This window comes from Zingiber officinale, chromosome 8B (assembly GCF_018446385.1).
Source record: "Zingiber officinale cultivar Zhangliang chromosome 8B, Zo_v1.1, whole genome shotgun sequence".
NCBI classification, from domain to species: Eukaryota; Viridiplantae; Streptophyta; class Magnoliopsida; order Zingiberales; family Zingiberaceae; genus Zingiber; species Zingiber officinale.
The window spans coordinates 38,228,904-38,252,360 of record NC_056001.1 but is presented as its reverse complement, the minus strand read 5'-3'; the positions used below and the strand labels follow the sequence as shown (position 1 = coordinate 38,252,360).

Here is a 23,457-nt window from a genome sequence, read left to right as displayed (position 1 = left end):
GGTTTTAAACCAAGTGATTTGGTTTTAAACCAAGTGGTTTGGTTTTAAACCAAGTGGTTTGGTCATAAACCAAACTTAAGGCTATTGGTTTTGACTTTGGGTTAATGGTAACCGGTTTGGATTCACTAATCAAACCCGTTAGGAGATATATAAATATGATTAGAGCGGCGAGAAAAATAATATTCTTTAGATGAAAACCTAAAGGTTAGGTTATGCAATCCTCTCTCTCCCTCTCCTCTCCTTGCTACCACTGCCCAAGGAAGAACCACTACCACCCACTAAACGTTGGACTACCTCCCTGCTCCGGCCACAACAAGGTGCTGCTCATGCCGATGAACTTGTTATTCCACCACTGTTGCACATTCCGCGAAATATACTATTAGTAATGAAAGAACTAGCTAATTAAACTTGTATTTTGATATTGAGAAAAGTTTGAAGTTAAAAATTATTGTGATTTAACGAGCTTAGTTAAATGTGCAAGAAAGTCCTAGTTGAGGCTAGGCAAAGAAGTCCTAGTTAGGTGGATTGGGCAAGAAGTCCTGGTCGAGTGGATTGGGCAAAGAAGTTCTGGTTAGTGGACTATATAAAAGTCTTCACAGATCAAGGATGTCGAGCAATAGTCTTAGGAGTCGAGGACACTAGAGGAGAATCCTGGGGTCACAGATACCAAGCAGAAGTCTAAGTGGATCGAGGATCAGGCATGTAGCAGGAAGTTCCAAAGGCCAAGATTGGATGTCGAGCAAAAGTCCAAATACATCAGGAGGATCGAATTTTTGGCAATAGGTAAACTTTTATGAGAGGTGTAGGTGAGGAATCATTCCCCATTGAGAGAACTATAGGCGTCAGGTCAAACTAGGCTTTTAGCGAAATCTGAAAGTCATGACCGGACAGTACGAAGATTATTTTAAATTTTTTTATACTTATACTGCATATTATGTCTATTGTGCTAACTTTGTGATGCAGGAAATCAAAGCTGGAGTTAAGGCATGCAAGGTGAGATCCGACCGACCAAAAATGAACCAAGGGCCTAGAATGACCTAAATCCAGCCACGCGAGCAACTGAGTTGGCACACCCTAGTTGGCTAGCACACGTTAAATTCTAAGCATCTGGAAAGGATCTGGCACCCAAGAATGGATAGAGCCAACTTAGATAGATTTTCAGCGAGTTATAGCCATGTCAACAACCTAGGCACCCGGAAGGGATCTAGGCATCTAGAGTTGGATAAGTTAGTAGCGAAGGTAGATCAGATAAGCCTTAGTGGAGGCGTCTGGAGCTGGTCCAAGTGCCTAAAAGAGGCTATCAAAGAAGGGTTCGACAAGTATCTTTAGACACACATTCTATAAGACTTTCATACTCGTCCGTTGCTCCGAAACCTGTTTTATGACTCTGAAATGTTGCTTCGGCATCTAATGCTCAAGTTACTACATTCTTCATTTGTTGGTATCTTTTTATTTACATGAACTTTGTATTCAATTCATTTCTATTTGTATCAAGCTTATAGTGAATTTTCTAACAAAAATACTCAACGAGTGTGGGCCTTGGACTAGTAGTTGCTAGGTTATTAACCAAGTAAAAAACAAAGGCATTAGCCTTGTGTGTATTTTTCTTTCTGTATTTTTGCTGCATATTCTCATATTTTTCTAAAAAGTGAAAATGAGACGAGCAATATTCACCCCCCTTCTAATATTGTTTTCAATCCTACAATTGGTATGAGGGCAAGAGCGTTCTAAATTGGTGCAACAATCTTTTTGAGCATTTTTTCATTATTTTTATTTTTCGTTGTCAATCAGAATTGGTTCAATCACCTCTTCTGATAAATCCTTTTTATCACTTGTGGTTTTTCATTTCTCGAAGTTGGTGCAACACCACTAGAGTTAATTTTATTTTTCGCATTACCTGTCTTGCACTACTAATCCAAAACTAAGTTTTGGTATATTCTACTTTTGTTTTATTTTTTGCTAGATTTATTCAAAATGATCCATCAAGAAGGCTATAGTACTTCTTGCCCACCTCTCTTCTCTTGCAAGGACTTTGACTACTAGAAGGGCTTGATGGAGTACCACCTCAAAACTTGGGTGGAGATGTGGCTCATGATCTAGACTGGATTCACAATCCTCATAAAAATGGAGAACCCATCCCCTACGTCAAATGGGAAGCACTAACAAAGAAAAAGATCAAAGCTGATAGTAAGGTAACTCAAACCCTACAATGTGGCTTAACGAAAGAGGAGCTGAATCGAGTCATGCCCTTCAATAGTGTCAAAGAACTATGGAACAAATTGATAGAGCTACACGTGTGAGATCTCGGAAAATTTTAATAAATAGGGTTATTTCAGAAATAGCCTTATAAAATTTTTCTGGAATTTTTAGAAATTTTCTGGGAATTTTTCGGAGCTCGTACGACGAGTTTTGAGGGGATTAATTTCGGGCGCGGATAAAGCCTATTTGGGATATCCGTTTAATGGAGGAAATATTTTATTTATAAAACATTTTCATTTTTCTTTTTATTTCTCCCAAACGCCGAACCCGACCCTCTTCACTGCGATTTCCTCTTCTTCCCCGACTCCCTCTCTCGGTTCCTCCTTGAGCCGAATCCTCTCTTCTTCCTCTCGACCGATCTCCCTCGATTTCTCTCGCCTTCGCCGCCGATCCTGAGGAGCTCGTCGCCGGATCTTGACGGTGCCGAGGAAGACCAGGCTGCCTTCGGCCGAGGGGTTCTGTCCCGTGAGTTCTGCGGCTAAGCGTCAACGGCGAGGTGGCTAGGGCACGGTGAGGAGCAAGATTCGTCGCCTCCAAACCGATCGACCTCCGTTCTTCTCTCCTCGCACTACTCATAGTGCGATCCACCTCTTCACTGTCCGGATCTGGATCGAGCCGTGCCACCCGATTGCCGGCGTGGAAGGGGTGATTAGGGCTTCAAGGGTAAGCCATTGAAACTCTTTCCTCTTGATTCTTCGCCGGATCCTTGATTGATTCACAGATTTCGCCAGATTAGGGTTTGGTTCTAGTAAATCCTTCTTGCTTGGATTGAGGAAAGTGTCGGATCCCTTCCTTTTCCTCTTGATCAGATTTTGACAGCTTCTCTCCTTTGCTGTAGATTGAGGTTACGGGATTGGAGAAGAAGAGTGTGGTTCTGTTCTGATCAGATCTTGGACCTTTCATTGTTGCCGATTGAAGTCCCAGATTGGAGGTAAGAGGAGTTGATTGTTTGAATTTGGAATGCTTGGTTGAATTGTGATCTTCTCATTTTGATCCGATTGATCCAGTAGGGTTAGCATCTGTGATAGTGAAGTGAATTCAGCATAAGTGTTCTGTGAGGTTGCTTGTTGTTGGTCCGGCATCACCCACAACCAGCAGTAGCTCCTCTGGTTCCAGCATCAACAGTAGCTGGAAATTGAGGTATGAGTAAGGCTTTTGAGTATATGATGTATTGAAATTGGAAATTGATGATCAGGTGTTAGATGATTTGGTAGGATCTTGATACCTATTGATAGTTTATTCATCATTAGGTTATGTAGATTAATTAGGTTATTTGGATTGGATCTTACGGTTTTATATGCTTGGAATTAAGTGAATGATTATGTAGATAATTAATCATGTGTAAATGGATTTAGGGTTGATTTGCTAATCTAATGGTTGATTAGGGATTAGGGAACTATCCCTAATTAACCGTTAGAAAGGTTGAAGGATATGGTTTAGGGTTTGTTCATAAATTTCTATTTAGGATTTATTTAGCTATGTGGTTGTATTCTAGCTAAATAACAGTAAATGTATTTATTTACACAGGACATTGATTCGAGACAGACGTCTCAACATTGGATTAGGACTGGATTGTACCTTCTATTGGAGGCGGGTACCCTTTGACTTATCTCTTGATAGTGTCTCTTGATATGTGCAGTTTATATATACTTGCTAGTGATTGGTAGATTTAGCACTTCCCTGGTTATAGGTTATTCGATACTTGTAGACGGTTACTAGTGATTGGTAGTTCAACACTTCCCCTGGATTTAGGGTTAGTTGATACCTATCACATACTTCATCTGCTAGTTGCTTTACTTCAGGATTGGATATTTTATCTCTTGCCATGTGTATATATGTTCATAGAGGTGCATATCTATAGTGCTCTACTCTACTGGATTAGTTGCTTTACATGTGTGACACAAGCTCTTGGATTCATGATACTTACATCATTGTATATGTGATGTCTTTGGATTTATGCTGTTTATATCATGTTTATAGTTCTATGTGTTTACCTTTTTGACACGCACATATATGGAGGAGGCTTTGTTCAGGTATGTCATATTGTAGCCGCATGCACCATATCGCATGATTGCATGCTGGGCGATTGACGACTCCATTATTGTTGAGCTCGTCGGCCGGCTACATAGGCCTGCACACAACGTGTTCACTGCATGGGTAGTGGCACAGCACAGTAGGGTGTGTATGGCAGTAGCTCTGTAGTGCTCCGTTGGTCCGCTCATGGGTAGTGTGACTGCAGCGTGGTAGCAGACAGGGATCCCTCCCCGTCATCGCGTACCGGGAGTTGAGAGCATTGCGCTCCCTCACTATGTTTGAGGTAGGAGGATAGGTGTACTCCGACAGCATCCCGTCCACTCGGTCACTCTTCAGGGGCAGTGATGGCAGAGTGCACGGTGTCACAGCCCTACCCACGCGCACCATTGTGTGTGAGATGGTGACTGGTGTCAGGGGTGACCATGTCATATTGCATCATATGCACGGACTGCATTCGTTATGATTGATGCATTTTGGTGATTGCATATGATTGACATGCATACAGGATACATGCTTTTGCTCTGACTATCTTTGTCTGTGCATGTCCACAGTTATTTGTCCAAGCCTCGCAGGTGAGTACAGTTTATTACAGTATCGCATTTCTTATTATTTGTGCAGTAGACTGTGTTACATGCCTATTGTTGGTTACTGCATTTTATTCAGTTATGCATATGTGTTATACTGATAGAAGACTGTACTATAGACTTTATGGTTTAGGAGGCTGTACCTTAGGATATTACTGGTAGTTATATATTGCTGTACATATCTATTGGATTACCTGCTGAGTTCTTTGGACTCACCCCGTTGTTACTATTTTTCAGGTTGAGGCCGTCGGGAGATATTCCAGTCGCTAGCCCCATTCAGCGAGGATTTTCTTTGTCGGATTTTATCCTGCTTTTGCATCTTATATACTTGCATTGTGGGTTGTATTGTAGACATTGACATTCGGGTTTACTACTATTGTTTTCCGCTGCAGATATTTTCCGTTACTTCGTGGATTTGGTTTTCTTCGATGTAGTGGAGTAGGATGTTTACATATATCTTCGAGATTCTATATCGTCTTTCCTTATTATACTGCGTGGATTGATTATATGTTGACTTATGTGGATTGTTGATATAAACTGCGTGGCTTGTTCTTATTTGTATTGTATTATTCCGGCCGTGTGTGGCCGAGGTATGGAGATATATGTATACTGAGCTTCATATTGTCCGCCGTACAGGGGAGATGCTGCCGAAATTTCTTCGGACAGGGACTACCTGGGGGCGTGACAATTTTTGGTATCAGAGCAAGGTACACGATACTTGCTCTTCGTTTTGGATTTTCGAGGTTTATCTGATACCAATTTATTTGGTATCAGAGCAAAGTTTTGCGATACCTACTTGTCGGGTTTCGGATTTACGAGGCTTACTTTCGTGAGCATTTCTCGGTATTTTAGATTTGTACGGGTTTCCGTCGATTTTATCGTTTCGGAATTCCGAGGTAGTTTGACGAGGTTTTATTGTTTCTATTTGGGGCTAAGCAGCGACAGGACATCTCCAGACGGCAAATAGGTAAATGAGGTAATTTTATAGTTCTTATACCTGTAGTGATACCTGGATAACATTTTTTTTACATATATGATACGTGTTTTAGTACTTAAACGTGGTCGCACATGTACGAGGGCGATCGATTCTCTAGAGACAGAGTTTCCAGAGAGTTCTGTTAGGGTTGAGCCTGTCCGTCAGGGATAGACTCCTCAGGGTATTGTGACCACGTTAGACTGTCAGATCCTGACGGTTCCGACTTCAGAGGTACCTACCTCGCTTGTACCGCCAGTAGTACCTACAGGGTACTCGGCACCTTCTCTAGCCGTGCCTACTGCGTACTCGGTACCACCACAGACATCTGTGCTGGTTACTACATACTCGGTACCTGCACCAGCAGTACCCACTCCCGGTTATACTGCAGCACCAGTGGTACCTCTTCCGGCCTATCCCTCAGTACCACCCATAGGATCAGCTCCTGTGGCTCTACCTAGTTCCGCAGCGATCCCTACTGATATAGCTGCGGCACGAGCACGGATCCCAGCCTTAGCAGAGTCGGCGAAGAGCCGATTCACATTATTTCGCGGGGAGACTGATCCGAGCATAGCTCTGTCCTGGATTGAGACTATGGAGCGGATATTCTTTTACATGGCCTGCTCCGAGTGGGAGAAGGCCGAGCTAGCTGCTTACCACCTACGAGATGAGGCAGAGATCTGGTGGGACATACAGCGCTCTATCATAGGTGACCAGCATATTACCTGGATGAGATTTAGGGAGGCATTCGAGAGTCAGTATTTTCCCCGAGCATATCAGATGACTCTTCGGCAGGATTTTCTTAGTCCGCGGCAGAATAACCGCTCAGTGATGGAGTATAATGCTGAATTTAATCGGTTGGCAGATTACATCCCGAGTTAGTGGCCGATGCGGATCTCGTATGCTTGATTTGTCCAGGGCTGGGCGGGCATCTTCAATGAAGATGTCGGTTTTAGTACTTCATCATACAAGAGACCGGATAGAGCTCTCGATTGAGTCTACTCGAGAGTGAATGCGAATAAGCGAGCGGTGATCGGACTTCGGGCGAGCCGGCGACCACGAGACTACGGGGCAGGCGATCGCTTTCGGGCAGGTCGAGTACTGGGGCATCCGGCGACCCCATAAGTCGGGGCGATCTTCATCCGGGCGTTCCGGTCTACTCGTGGGCGGAAGCGATCCACCGTGATCCTCACTTTGTGCCGTCGGATCCCGAGATCACATGGTTTCTTGCTCCTTGGGGCGATCGGTTGCTATTATTGCAAGCGCACACGTCATCCGAGCTGACCGAAGACTCGGCATGTAGCCGGAGTTTCGGTTGCGGGAGGACAGTTTGGTCAGTCCGGGCCGAGAGTCCAATCTTCACACCGTCGGCGAGGACTCCCCTGCGGCAGTGCATATGCATGCAGGTCGGGAGCATTCCGGTGTTCGATGGAGTCTCGAGGTTCTATTTCGGACCTCGATGTCGGCTCGACCATCGGCGATATCGATTCTGACCACGATTCGATACATCTGCGGCCCATGCTCGACTCAATATCGATCGAGCTCGGTGGCGGCTCGGACTCGGCGACCTTTGGCGATCTACCGCCTCTACCGTCGAGATCTTGGGCGAGTTCACGCGGTCACGGAGAGGACGCTTCGGTGAGCCGGCGGATCATTTTGCGATGCGATTTTACTTTATGCATTTTAGCTGATATGCTAATTGATACAGGTAGTTCACATTCTTTTATATCTTGTGCATTTATGAGAGAGATTGGTAGACTACCTTCTCATAGACCGCGACGACTAGCCGTCTCCTTACCATCTGGTGATACCTTGGATGTCACTCAGGAGGTCAGAGGTTGCCCGTTAGATTTTGGTAGCATTATACTCATTGTAGATTTGTTAGTACTGGAGATGGTCGAGTTTGATATTATCCTGGGTATGGATTGGCTGTCTGCTTATCATGCCACAGTTGATTGCCGGAAGAGGGTGGTTACGTTCGACCTCCGAACCAACCCTCTTGGGATTTCACATCAGAGACGATGGGATATCGACCATTTCCGCGATCTGGTATGACTGCTATCACATGGAGGCCGAGTTTCTATTATCTTTGATTATCATGACATCAGTAGCCCTCGGCTTCAGCGGACGTTCGGTGGTCAGAGTATCGACGTTTTTCGGATGAGTTACGGTTTGCCTCCCGAAGGCAAGTGGAGTTGCTATTGAGATTCGAGGACAGCAACATCAGCTCCTTATCGTATGGCAAGAAAGAGTTGGACGAACTAAAGGTCCAACTCCGGGAGTTACTGGATAGGGATTTATTAGCCCTAGTGTATCTCCGTGGGGTCTCGATCTATTTGTCAAGAAGAAGGATGGTACTCTGAGGTTGTGCATCGATTATAGGTAGCTGAATGCAGTGACTATCAGAAATAAGTACCCCTTGCCACGGATTGAGGATTTATTTGATCAGCTTAGAGATACATCAGTGTATTCCAAGATTGATCTGCGGTCTAGATATCATCAGCTGAGAGTCAGAGATTCTGATATTCGAAGACAGATTCCGCACCGGATATGGACATTACAAGTTTTTGGTAATGCCATTTGGGCTTACCAATGCTCCTGCAGTATTTATGGATTTGATGAACAGTATCTTTTTGGAGTATTTAGATCAGTTTGTGATTGTGTTTATCGATGACATATTGATCTATTCATGTTCCGAGGAGGAACATGCGCAGCACCTTCGCATAGTATTGGAGACTCTTCGACGGCATCATCTATATGCGAAGTTCAGCAAATGTGCATTTTGGCTATCCTCAGTTGGTTTTCTGGGACATGTGGTGTCTAGTCGAGGTATTTCTGTAGATCCTCAGAAGATCGAGGCTATCACTAGCTGGGAGCAGCCGAAGTCAGTCCAGGAGATCCGTAGTTTCTTAGGACTGACTGGATATTACAGACGATTCGTTGAGGGTTTCTCCAGTATTGCTATGTCATTGACACGTCTGACTAGGAAAGGCGTGAAGTTCATGTGGTTAGAGGCTTGTGAGACCAGCTTCCAGGAGCTGAAGCGGAGATTAGTATCAGCACCAGTTTTGGTTTTACCTTCTGGTGATGACGGATTCGTACTTTACACAAACGCATCTCTTCAGGCCTTGGGCGCTGTTTTGATACAGCACGGTAGGGTAGTCTCCTATGCTTCTCGTCAGTTGAAGGAGCATGAGAAGAACTACCCAGTACATGATTTAGAGCTAGCCGCTATTATCTTTGCTTTGAAGATTTGGCGACATCATCTTTATGGCATTACTTTTGAGATTCTTACTGATCATAAGAGTCTCAAATATATTTTCACCCAGAAGGAACTCAATCTCCGACAGAGGAGATGGATGGAGTTCCTGAAGGATTATGATTGTACTATTAGCTACCATCCGGGTAAAGCTAATGTGGTTGCTGATGCACTGAGCAGGAAGTCCAGAGGGACTTTAGCTTGTCACCGAGTTTTAGTCACGGACTTGATTCAGGGATTCTCCGAGTTGGGCCTTGAGGAGCAGGGACGGACAGAGCAGGGTATTCTTGTTACCATGGTTGCTCAGTCGTCGATCAGGATGAGGATTCGAGAGGCCCAGGCCGGAGATCAGCATTTACAGTTCATTGGCAGCCAGATAGCTTCCGGACAGCAGACCGAGTTTACACGAGATGATGAGGGGATTGTTTATTTCCGAGGCAGATTATGTGTACCTCAGTCTCACCCGGTCATGGAGGAGTTACTTCAGGAGGCTCATCGTTCTAGATTTGCTATCCACCCAGGTGGGACTCGTATGTATCGCGATTTGAGACGTTCCTATTGGTGGAACGGCATGAAGAAAGACATCGCAGATTTTGTAGCTAGATGTCTTGTTTGTCAGCAGGTGAAGGCTGAGCACCAGAGACCTGCTGGTTTACTTCAGAGGATCCCTATTCCAGAGTGGAAGTGGGAGCACATTACTATGGATTTCGTGGTTGGTTTGCCTAGGACTCGTCGAGGCCATGATGCGATTTGGGTAATCGTTGACCGATTAACCAAATCCGCACATTTTATAGCGATCCGGAAGACTGATTCTCTGGATCGATTAGCAGAGTTATATTGTCGAGAGATTATCAGATTGCATGGAGTTCCGTTGAGTATTATATCTGATAGAGACCCGCGGTTCACTTCCCGGTTCTGGCAGAGTCTGCAGCAGGCCTTGGGCACACAGCTCCGTTTCAGTACGGCATTCCATCCGCAGACAGATGGGCAGTCAGAGCGGACTATTCAGACTTTGGAGGACTTGCTGAGGTCTTGCGTTATGGATTTCGGAGGCAGTTGGGAGGACCACCTGCCATTAGTGGAGTTCGCCTACAACAACAGCTATCATTCGGCTATCCAGATGGCACCGTTTGAGGCGTTGTATGGTAGGTCTTGTCGGACACCCGTCCTCTGGGAAGAAGTTGGGGAGGCCCAGTTGGTAGGACCTCAGAGAGCTCAGCAGGATGCAGAGTTAGTTCGCATTATCAGACGGAGGATGTCAGAGGCTCAGGACCGTCAGAAGAGTTATGCTGATCAGAGACGGAGACCCCTGGAGTTCTCCATTGGTGATCATGTATTTCTTAGAGTTTCACCCACGAAAGGGGTGAAGAGATTTGGTCTCCGAGGTAAGCTAGCTCCCCGATATATTGGACCATTCCAGATCTTGGAGAGGATTGGAGCAGTAGCTTACCGTCTGGCGCTACCACCATCTCTAGTTGGCATTCACGATGTATTCCATGTATCTATGCTGAGGAGATACGTATCCGATCCGGCACATGTTCTGTCAGATATATCTTCAGCCTGATGTTACTTACGAGGAGGTTCCGGTGCGGATTCTGGACCATAGAGAGCGTCAGCTGCGGAACAAGACTGTCCGACTGGTTAAAGTCGGATGGCAGCATCATTCTGACGAGGAGGCTACGTGGGAGCTGGAGGATGCGATCCGAGCTCGATACCCTCATCTTTTTACTTGAGGTATGTGGGTTAGAGTTTCTTCAGCGTTTATATAGTTTGGTTATATCCTAGTGTTTGCTGTTGGTTATAGCAAAATTTGGGGACCAAATTTTTATTAGTAGGGGAGGATGTGAGATCTCGGAAAATTTTAATAAATAGGGTTATTTCAGAAATAGCCTTATAAAATTTTTCTGGGAATTTTTCGGAGCTCGTACGACGAGTTTTGAGGGGATTAATTTCGGGCGCGGATAAAGCCTATTTGGGATATCCGTTTAATGGAGGAAATATTTTATTTATAAAACATTTTCATTTTTCTTTTTATTTCTCCCAAACGCCGAACCCGACCCTCTTCACTGCGATTTCCTCTTCTTCCCCGACTCCCTCTCTCGGTTCCTCCTTGAGCCGAATCCTCTCTTCTTCCTCTCGACCGATCTCCCTCGATTTCTCTCGCCTTCGCCGCCGATCCTGAGGAGCTCGTCGCCGGATCTTGACGGTGCCGAGGAAGACCAGGCTGCCTTCGGCCGAGGGGTTCTGTCCCGTGAGTTCTGCGGCTAAGCGTCAACGGCGAGGTGGCTAGGGCACGGTGAGGAGCAAGATTCGTCGCCTCCCAACCGATCGACCTCCGTTCTTCTCTCCTCGCACTACTCATAGTGCGATCCTCCTCTTCACTGTCCAGATCTGGATCGAGCCGTGCCACCCGATCGCCGGCGTGGAAGGGGTGATTAGGGCTTCAAGGGTAAGCCATTGAAACTCTTTCCTCTTGATTCTTCGCCGGATCCTTGATTGATTCACAGATTTCGCCAGATTAGGGTTTGGTTCTAGTAAATCCTTCTTGCTTGGATTGAGGAAAGTGTCGGATCCCTTCCTTTTCCTCTTGATCAGATTTTGACAGCTTCTCTCCTTTGCTGTAGATTGAGGTTACGGGATTGGAGAAGAAGAGTGTGGTTCTGTTCTGATCAGATCTTGGACCTTTCATTGTTGCCGATTGAAGTCCCAGATTGGAGGTAAGAGGAGTTGATTGTTTGAATTTGGAATGCTTGGTTGAATTGTGATCTTCTCATTTTGATCCGATTGATCCAGTAGGGTTAGCATCTGTGATAGTGAAGTGAATTCAGCATAAGTGTTCTGTGAGGTTGCTTGTTGTTGGTCCGGCATCACCCACAACCAGCAGTAGCTCCTCTGGTTCCAGCATCAACAGTAGCTGGAAATTGAGGTATGAGTAAGGCTTTTGAGTATATGATGTATTGAAATTGGAAATTGATGATCAGGTGTTAGATGATTTGGTAGGATCTTGATACCTATTGATAGTTTATTCATCATTAGGTTATGTAGATTAATTAGGTTATTTGGATTGGATCTTACGGTTTTATATGCTTGGAATTAAGTGAATGATTATGTAGATAATTAATCATGTGTAAATGGATTTAGGGTTGATTTGCTAATCTAATGGTTGATTAGGGATTAGGGAACTATCCCTAATTAACCGTTAGAAAGGTTGAAGGATATGGTTTAGGGTTTGTTCATAAATTTCTATTTAGGATTTATTTAGCTATGTGGTTGTATTCTAGCTAAATAACAGTAAATGTATTTATTTACACAGGACATTGATTCGAGACAGACGTCTCAACATTGGATTAGGACTGGATTGTACCTTCTATTGGAGGCGGGTACCCTTTGACTTATCTCTTGATAGTGTCTCTTGATATGTGCAGTTTATATATACTTGCTAGTGATTGGTAGATTTAGCACTTCCCTGGTTATAGGTTATTCGATACTTGTAGACGGTTACTAGTGATTGGTAGTTCAACACTTCCCCTGGATTTAGGGTTAGTTGATACCTATCACATACTTCATCTGCTAGTTGCTTTACTTCAGGATTGGATATTTTATCTCTTGCCATGTGTATATATGTTCATAGAGGTGCATATCTATAGTGCTCTACTCTACTGGATTAGTTGCTTTACATGTGTGATACATGCTCTTGGATTCATGATACTTACATCATTGTATATGTGATGTCTTTGGATTTATGCTATTTATATCATGTTTATAGTTATATGTGTTTACCTTTTTGACACGCACATATATGGAGGAGGCTTGTTCAGGTATGTCATATTGTAGCCGCATGCACCATATCGCATGATTGCATGCTGGGCGATTGACGACTCCATTATTGTTGAGCTCGTCGGTCGGCTACATAGGCCTGCACACAACGTGTTCACTGCATGGGTAGTGGCACAGCACAGTAGGGTGTGTATGGCAGTAGATCTGTAGTGCTCCGCTGGTCCGCTCATGGGTAGTGTGACTGCAGCGTGGTAGCAGACAGGGATCCCTCCCCATCATCGCGTACCGGGAGTTGAGAGCATTGCGCTCCCTCACTATGTTTGAGGTAGGAGGATAGGTGTACTCCGACAGCATCCCGTCCACTCGGTCACTCTTCAGGGCAGTGATGGCAGAGTGCACGGTCACAGCCCTACCCACTCGGTCTCACCATTGTGTGTGAGATGGACTGGCGTCAGGGGTGACCATGTCGCATCATTGACATCATATGCATTGATGCATTTGGTGATTGCATATGATTGACATGCATCAGGATACATGCTTTTGCTCGACTATCTTTATGCATGCATGTCCACGATTATTTGTCCAAGCCTCGCGGTGAGTCTGATTTATTCTGATGTCGCATTTCTTATTATTTGTGCAGTAGACTGTGTTACATGCCTATTGTTGGTTACTGCATTTTATTCAGTTATGCATATGTGTTATACTGATAGGAGACTGTACTATAGACTTTATGGTTTAGGAGGCTGTACCTTAGGATATTACTGGTAGTTATATATTGCTGTACATATCTATTGGATTACCTGCTGAGTTCTTTGGACTCACCCCGTTGTTACTATTTTTCAGGTTGAGGCCGTCGGGAGATATTCCAGTCGCTAGCCCCATTCAGCGAGGATTTTCTTTGTCGGATTTTATCCTGCTTTTGCATCTTATATACTTGTATTGTGGGTTGTATTGTAGACATTGACATTCGGGTTTACTACTATTGTTTTCCGCTGCAGATATTTTCCGTTACTTCGTGGATTTGGTTTTCTTCGATGTAGTGGAGTAGGATGTTTACATATATCTTCGAGATTCTATATCGTCTTTCCTTATTATACTGCGTGGATTGATTATATGTTGACTTATGTGGATTGTTGATATAAACTGCGTGGCTTGTTCTTATTTGTATTGTATTATTCCGGCCGTGTGTGGCCGAGGTATGGAGATATATGTATACTGAGCTTCATATTGTCCGCCGTACAGGGGAGATGCTGCAGAAATTTCTTCGGACAGGGACTACCTGGGGGCGTGACAACACGAAGGCACTTCCGACACCAAAGTAAGCGTGATTTCATTTTAAATAAATTATATAATATAAAAATATAGAAAGGAGAATCAGCAAGCCAGGTTCGCACTCGTTCACAAGATCTCCTCAACAACCTTCACACAATCAGTTAGCAAGTTGAAAAGCGTGACATAGTTAGGTATACATTAAACACTTTTCCAAAAAATACTTTGTGGGCATCTATGATAAATGCTTACAAAGTTTTCAAAGATCATTCTTCCATTAGATTAGATGAATTTTTTTTTAGAATTTGAATTGCATGAATAGATTAATGCACGTCGTGCCAAGAAAAGTATTACTTTACTTGTAGGAAAATCAAGACAAAGGAACCAAAATACCAGTTCTCATTTAAGCCCGAGTCCAAAAATGAATCTGACTTCGAAAATGATGACGAGATCACTGCCAAACTCAAATAATCAAACTTAAATTAATTAATCAAAGTCAATTTAATTAATTAAACTCAAATTAACTTAATTAAAATTAAAATAAACTTAATTAAAATCTAATTAACTTAAACTATAATTAATTAATATTAAATTAATTAAAATTTAATTAACTTAAACTAATTTAAATTTAAATTAACTTAATTAAAATTTCATTAGCTTAAAATTAAAATTAACTTAACTAAAATTCAATTAACTTAAACTAAACTGAATTAAATTTAATTAAACTTAAAATAAATTTAATTAAAATTTACTTAATTAAAATTTAATAATCATAAAATAATTTAACTTAATCAACTAATTAATTTAACTTAATTCAAATTAAACTAAACAAATAATAATAATAATAATAATAATAATAATAAAACCAAGAATTTAATCAAACTTACTCCTACATCAAACACGCTCGAGGCACCTATAACTAATACATGAGCTCAAAATCGCCTAAAACTAGGTGCCTAGATTAATTAAATCCAGGTGTTCGCATCGCTAAACAAACTTGTCTACAGTATTGTTAAACCACCCATAGTTTTTGGGGATAGACACCCGATTCACCTCTAGGCGCCCCCGAAACGCCTCCTATATAGGCGCCTGGAACCGTCTCTAGACACCCATATTTCACCTACATAAGGCACCCAGAGCTTCAGCTCCAGGCGCCCAAACCGAATACTACTCTTTGTTTTTCTCCCTGAATTTAAAGAATACTCCACTTCCGAGATCATCATTTCTTATATAATCATCCAAAAAATGCCTCGATAATAGTCTAACTCAAACTAATTAAAATTTTAAATATTTTTAATCTTTTAATTATTATTAAAAGAGTTAAGAGAAAGAACCTTGATGCTGGCACTTCTCAGACTCTAGTAATGACCTTAGATTTCCTACAGAGGAACTTAGAACTAGGTTTTTGTCCATATCATATATGCCTCTTCATTCTAGATACCTTTGTAGAATTTTTTTTAATGAGATCAGTCATACCATCTATTGAGGTGATTGAGTTTTATAGTCTACAAGACCTAGTTTTATTATTCTAATTCAGTTAATAAAGGTCTATGTGCTGAACTATACAATAACTTGGTTTGAGTCGATGACCTCACCTACACTACTAGGGTAGCCAATAGGAACCTGACATTGTCCTCCAGCATCATTAGAGAGCATTTAGGATTTAGACCTTCATCATGCACCTTCCTGTGTTACCCTGCTAGAGACCTACCACTTAGTGATCTCTACTCCCATATTATGCTAGATATAATATACTCGTATGTTTTAGGGGAGAGAGGGTACTGAAAAACCTGATTTTGTCATGAATTGGGTATCAAATAATAAAGTACCAAACCACCTAACTACACTAGTAAAGTATAGGGTATGGCCCAGGTTGTATCTCATAAGGAATATAGTCAATGCATGATAATCCTAGGATCAAGTTATTTATGAATGGGGTTTGCATTTTGAGATTCTAAATGGGTTTGTTATGTAATGAGCTATAAATGAAAAAGAAAACTAAAGACATACAATTAACAAGGATTCAAACAACCTACACTACAATTGCAATCCAAAATCATAAAAACCAAAGAAGAAAAGTGATCTAATCTAACCTTAGCTAATGAGGATATGGATCTAATCTAAACAGGGATCATCATTAAGCCACTACAATTAACTAAGAAAGCAAGGATTCAAATGTAAATGGCACAAATAGGAAAATAACAAACTAAATTGAGCTCAATCAAATGCAAATGCATTAAGGAATTAAACCAACCAAGTTTCTCCAATTAGATCTAATAGATCATGAACTACAAATCTACCAAGGAGAAATGCTTAATGAAGTGGCACCGTGAGGAAGAAAAAACTCTGCAATTGGCTTTGAAAAGGCTCACTGAATCCGTTGGATTATGAAGAATTGCATTGGTAGTTGATCATAATCGGATGAAGGGTTGTTGTTAGATCCAATCACTAGAGAGATAGAATCTAGGGTTTCATCCATACTAGAAAATCCCAAGAACTTGGCATCCCCGACATTGATGATAGCTCCTTGATTGGCATTGATTGGGTGGCGATGGGATGATGACAAAGAAGGAAATCCCCTTTACCTCCTGAATAGATGAATACTGCTGCTTTCCGACAATGGAAAATCCCAAACTTCAATTGAAGAAGAAGGATTCCCTGAAAGATGAAACGTAGTTGGCATAGGATGAAATGGACCTCAATTGCGATGCGATGGAAATGGAGACGGATCATCAGAGCTTGAATAGAATGGACAGGGAAGGAAATGTTGGTGCAGTTAGCACTAACGGTCTAACTCAAGATTTGATAAATGACAAAGTAGGATAAGTTAGTTGTGTTATGATCTAACATTTTGACTGAGTGTGCAGAAGAAATCCAGCTAGGTCGACGGTTCGACCAGATAGCTGGTGAGAAGCCCAGCTACGTCGATGGCCTAACCTGATCGCTTGCAAGAAGTCTAGATTGATCAACGGGCTGACCTGATATCTGGCATGAAGCCCAGCTAGGTCAATGAGCTGACCTAATAATTGGCATGAAGTCCAGATAGGTCGACGGGCTGACCTAATATCTAGCACGAAGCCCAGCTAGGTCGACGGGCTAACCTGATAACTGGTACGAAGTCCAGACTAGTCGATGGGATGACTAGATGTCTGGTAAACAGGTAAGTCACTAGAGGAGAGTGACTATGAGGACGCGTCCCAATTGAGGGATATTAGGCGTCGATCCAGTCTAGAACGATTAGGGATCCCTAAACTGAGATCTTGACTAGTTCTTGGTCCTGAGAGGACAGGAACTAATTACTCTTTTTATTATTTGCTTATTTGTTCTAACTCATGTCTTACAGGATTAGTGGACTAATATTGTTTTGCAGAACAAAAGCAAGAAAATGGCCTTCGGGTGAACAGCGCCCTAAGGCGCCTTCCATGGCTACGGAAGGCGCCTCCGTACTGTTCATAGAAGGCGTCTTCCACAGGATAAATTTTGACCGATTCGCAGATAAGGTGCAAAGAAGTCAGGATAAATTTTTATCCCATTGGAGGTGCCTTCAACGTCTTTGAAAGGCGCCTTCCAAGCCCTTTATAAGGCTTCTTCAAGGAGGCTTTGGACAATCAAAAACATACAAGCTATTGTGTGCACCTCTGAGCCTCCGACTGCTTCCTGTTGCTACTACGACACTACAAAGAAGCCGCTGAGCCTGACGACTGATCCGAGAACCTCCAATCGCGCCTGGTAGACAGTCAACAACATGAAGCGCATCATTTTCATTCCTACAAAGAGTGTTGGAAATAGTTATTTTTCTATACTTAATTTCTATAAAAGGGTAAATGCAATTTGTTGCACTTAACCTAATTTTTGTGTACTCGACTCTCTTTTCTGGGGGTAGCGGAAGAGATTTTTAGTGAATTTCCCATTGATAGGTCTGCAGGACCTGAGCCTTGGAGTAGGAGACGCCGAAGGCTCCGAACCAAATAAAATTGGTGTTGTTAGCATTGTGCCTTTCATTTTTCTACTGCGTACTCGACTTGACTTTGTAACAAATTTTTCGAACGCTATTCACCCCCGCTAGCGCTTTCATGATCCAATAAGTGGTATCAGAGTAGATACCGCTCTGATTTGGTGCAACCACAAATCAGACAGAAGGGGTGAAATTCTTTTTCATTTCTTTTTAGCTTTAAGTTTTTCGATACAATCCAAATTGGTATCGTTACCTTTTTGGATTTTTTTGTAGTAAATTAAACTCAATTAGTGCAACACTAATTCAATCTTAAATTTTATTTTTCTCCCACGCTGCTAATTCATGACCAAGTCTTGGGATCTTTTTCCTTGTTTCCTTGTGTGCAAGATCAATGCCTCAAATAGAAGGTTTCAGCACAATTCGTCCTCCTCTGTTCAAGGGTGATGACTTCCCCTACTGGAAGAAGCAAATGAAGGTCTATCTGAAGACCCACTTCGACCAGTGTTTTAGCGTCACCAGAGGCTACAAGGCGCCTGCCAACAACTCCGGAAATCCATTGGACCCAGAACAATGGAATCCGGACATGAAAAAGAAAGCCCAGATAGACTTCCAATCCCTCAACACATTGCAATGCGGGCTAACAAAGGAAGAGCTGAACCGAGTGGACCCACACCAAAATGCAAAAGAACCGTGGGACAAGCTCATCGAACTGCACAAAGGAACGAGCGACGCCAAGGTAACCAAATGAGACCTATTCTCAAATAAATTATTTAATATTAAGATGCAGGAAGGAGAGTCCGCGAGTCAACTCCATACGAGGATCAAAGACATCCTCAACGGACTTCATAACATTAGCCACCAAATGGAGAAGCGCGATCTAATAAGGTACGCCCTAAATGCGTTTCCTCGAAATGCTTTGTGGGCATCCATCATGGATGCCTACAAGATTTCGAAGAATCTTTCAAGGTTAAAATTAGATGAGTTGTTTTGTGAACTTGAGTTACACGAGCAAACTAATGCCAGAACCGAGAAAAGTGTTGCTCTTTTTGCAGGTTCCTCCAAGGAAAAGACAAAGATCAAGCCTGAACCTAAAGATGAGTCTGATCAAGATTTAGAAGACAAAGATTACCTGGTGAACTTGGTAAGGAAGATGTTCACCAGGAGAAAGAAGAACTTCAGCAAAAAATACCTATAGAAGATCAACTCCACCGATGAATAAAGAAATGTGACCTGCTTCGGGTGCAACAAGAAGGGCCATTACAAGAATGAGTGCCCAAAATTGAAGAACGACAAGTCAAAGATAACCAAAAGAAGGCACTAAGCAACATGGGACGAATCATGTTCAGAGGAATCGGAAGTCGAAGAGTAGAAGAACCGAAGCTACATCATGCTGATGGCCCGTGAATTAGAATCGAAGGATGAATCGAAAGACGAGTCCGAACCCGAATCGAGCCATGAGTCTGTACTTGTTTCCGAAGGTTCCGATGAGGTAAATTTTTATTTAAGAAGAAAGTTTTTTAAAGCTATTTTCTGTTTAAATAGAAAATTAACCGAACAAGAAAATCAAAATAAATTGCTCCTTGAGGAAAACCAACAACTCAAGGAACAAATTGAAAAATCAAATCCAAATCAAGTTGTAAAACTTGAGGAGGAAAATTCAACACTAAAAATTGAAATTAACAAACTTAAAGGATTATTAGAAAAGTTCACAACTAGATCTAAAAATTTGGACCTAATATTAAATAATCAAAAAGGAGTATACAACAAATCTAGACTTGGATACCAGTCTAGCTTAACAAATAAATCGTTTATTTCACTCATATCTCAAAATAAAAAATAAACCAAAGCTTGGGTTCCGAAAGCGTGTTTAACTACCCAAGTAGGAATTAATCAATATTATATATCTAAAATTAAAATATATTATGTAAAATCAAATAACCTAAATCGAAAGCCAAAATATAAATCTAAACCAACTAAACTTAAACCAAACCATAGAAATAACTATAAAACTAACTTAAACTAAGATTATAATCAAGTATATTATAATTATAAAAGTAATCGACATAAACCAAAAACTAAAATCTAAAACAGATCAATAATTCAGGGCAGGCTCTAGAATAGCTGGCACCTCCAAAAATAACCTCCTCAACAGGGTAATTAGGATTAGCTTAAAAAGAGACTAAGTTTAACTTAACCTACGGTACTAGTGAAGTTTTGAATGATAGTAGGCTAGGGAAGCTCAGTGTATGCATGTCAGAAAGATATGACTTCGACCTGGTGCATTTGGTTGAGCGAAACTAACTAAAGCTATCCCTTACGAATCTTAACCAGTTAGACTAAGGTTTTGTATATATTTGGAAAACCTCGAAGGCATGGTTACTCTAATGATGTCCAGGTGACTCACCATGGCTGAGAAATTTATCCAAAGAATGTTGTTTGTTAAGCTCAAAGTTAAACTTGAACCTAACACAAACTTAAACCAAACCCTGAAATTGAATTTATAGAATTCCCTTATTGAAAACTTAAATCGGGTGAGATGACTAAGGACCAAAATTAAATTAAAATTATTTTTACTTAAAATTAATTTAAAAATTATTTTAACTTTAAAACTCATTTTAAAATTATTTTTACTTAAAAATTAATTTAACAATTATTTTAACTTAAAAACTCATTTTAAAATTATTTTCTCTTAAAAATTAACTTAAAAGTTATTTTAACTTAAAAACTCATTCTAAAATTACTTTAACTTAAAAAAAATTATTTTAACTTTAAAATTTTCTTAAAAATTATTTTAACTTAAAATTTTCTTAAATTTTTTTAAGTTAAAATTTTCTTAAAAATTAATTTAATCTAAAAATTGTTTTAAAAATTAACTTAACTTAAAAATTATTTTAAACTTAACTTAAATTAAATTTTAACTTAACTTAAATTTTATTTTAAAAAAATTAACAATTAAAACTTAAAAATTAGATTAATATTAACATGAACTAATTTTTAACTCCTACCTGTTGTAGGAAACCAAGTGGATATTGGACAATGGTTGCTCCGAACATATGACTGAAGATCACACAAAATTCACTCAATTAACCTACAAAAGCCTAGGAACAGTTGCCTTTGGAAACAACGGCAAACTCAATGTAATTGGGATAGGTAATATTGAACTCAAAACTGATTTCATTATTAAGAAAGTTTTACGTGTTGAAAAACTCAAGTACAAACTTCTTAGTATAAGTCAACTGTGTGATTCGGATTATAAGGTTAGGTTTCTTTCTAATGAATGTTTAGTTAAACACTTAGATAACCCAACTATACGCCTAAAAGGGTTTAGAAAAAACAATATCTATGAAATTAACCTAACCTCTTCTTCACTTAAGTGTTATTTAACACAAAAAGAAGAAACCTGATTATGGCATAGAAGAATGTCACATACAAACTTTAGAAATAAAGTAAGTTAAATGGATTAGTTAGAAACTTACCAAAATTACCCAACTTAGACTCAACAATCTATAATGTTTGTCAACAAGGAAAACAAATAAAATCAACTCACAAACCAACTAATCAACTTCAAACAAATTCAAAACTAGAACTATTACACTTAGATTTATTTGATTCTAATGGGATCAGATCAATAAATGGAAGTCTGTATTGCCTGGTAATAATAGATGACTATTCTAGGTTCACTTGGATAAAATTCTTAAAAAGTAAAGATGAAACTTTTGAAATCTTCACTAATTTTTGCAAACAAGTTGAAAATGAGAAAGATCTAAAAATTAAAAGAATCTGAAGTGAGAACGGAGGAGAATTTAAAAATCACAACTTTAACCAATTTTGTCTGGAAAATGGTTACCATCATGAATTCTCATGCCCTAAAACACCTCAACAAAATGGTATCGTAGAAAGAAAAAATAGGAGTCTACTTGAAGATTCTAAGACAATGCTGAATGAATACAACTTACCAAAATATTTTTGGACAGAAGCTGTTAGTACAGCTTGTTATGTACAAAACTGCACTACAATAAATAAAACTCATAATAAAACATTATTTGAAATATATTATAATAAACAATCTAATGTTAATTACTTTAAAGTATTTGGGTGCCCAGCCTATATGCTAAATACAAGAGAACACTTAGAAAAATTTGCCTCAAAAATAGAAAATGAAATTTTTGTAGGATATTCATTAAACGGTAGAGGTTATAGAATATATAATAAAGTCACACTGAAAATAGAAGAAATCTCAAATGTAAAATTTGAAGAATCTGATCAAAACTTAGAATAAACCCAGATTCAACTAAGTGATTTTGTTCAAAGTAACCCTAGTCAAAATCTAAGTCAAGAAGAAGAAGAACAACCTCAATTAAATAAACCTAATAAAACTATAAAAGTCAACCCAAATTGTAACGACCCAAAATTCCTCATTACGAGTCCTAATAGTGGTTAAAAATATTTAGAAATACTTTAGAAATATTCTAGAGATTTTTAGAGTATTTTTATGTAATTTTTGGAGGTCGTTTGGTATTTTTACTAAACGAAAGAAGTTTCGACAAAAAAATGTCCAAGCCGAGATTCGAACCCGAGACCTTCGGCCGAACCAAGCTTTAAGCGAGTCCGGCTGACCAAGTGTGCAAGCAGTCATTGCTGATTGAAAGAAGCATGAAATGTATTTAAGTAGTAGAAGTTGATAACAGGAAATAATAGGAAGAAAAATGTTACAACCGAGATTTGAACGCACGAGCCAAACCTTAAGCAACGCGCGGCTGACCAAGTATCCCAGCGAAGGTTGCTGATTAAAAAGGGTAATGAAATTTATTTAAGTAATAGTTAATAGGAAATGGAAAATAAATGGGAATAAAAGGGGTGACTGAGGAATCGAACACGCAACCTTTGATTTAGCAAAAGCACAGCTAACCAAGTGTTCCAACGAGCGATGCTGATTAAAAGAAGGAACGAAATTTATTTAAGCAGTAATTAATAAATAGGAAATAAATAAGAGAAAAAGGGTTCGGCTGAGGAATCAAACCTGTGACCTCTGACCCGGTCAAAGATTTAGCTAACCAAGAATCCCAGCGGCGGTTCTATTTAGAAAAAAAAGAAAAATTTATTTAAGGAGTTAACAGAAATACTAGGTTATAAAAGGGATAAGTTAGGAGAGGGTTTTATTCTCGTGACCTAAACCATTCTCTCCTTCTCTTCTGCGTGCGATGGCGGAGCTCGGGCAGAAAACAAAAGGGAGTTAGGGCATCGTCTCCGGCGGCCGGCCAAGGTCCTAGAAGCCCTTCTTGTTCGGTTGTGAGTCCAAGAAGCAAGGTAAGTGCTTCCTCACCTGCAGTAGAGTAGTTTCGGATTC

General features: G+C 40.6%; 2 long non-coding RNA genes across 2 annotated transcripts; both read left to right on the top strand.

Annotated features, from left to right (window-relative positions):
- Positions 1 to 2,564: 2,564 nt before the first annotated feature.
- On the top strand, positions 2,565 to 3,846 carry LOC122017573. The gene is made up of 4 exons (XR_006121397.1): positions 2,565 to 2,922; positions 3,098 to 3,190; positions 3,267 to 3,399; positions 3,787 to 3,846. It is a non-coding gene; the product is annotated as an uncharacterized LOC122017573 (long non-coding RNA).
- Positions 3,847 to 11,199: 7,353 nt separating this feature from the next.
- LOC122017677 lies at positions 11,200 to 12,482 on the top strand. The gene is made up of 4 exons (XR_006121418.1): positions 11,200 to 11,558; positions 11,734 to 11,826; positions 11,903 to 12,035; positions 12,423 to 12,482. It is a non-coding gene; the product is annotated as an uncharacterized LOC122017677 (long non-coding RNA).
- The last annotated feature ends 10,975 nt before the right edge of the window (positions 12,483 to 23,457 follow it).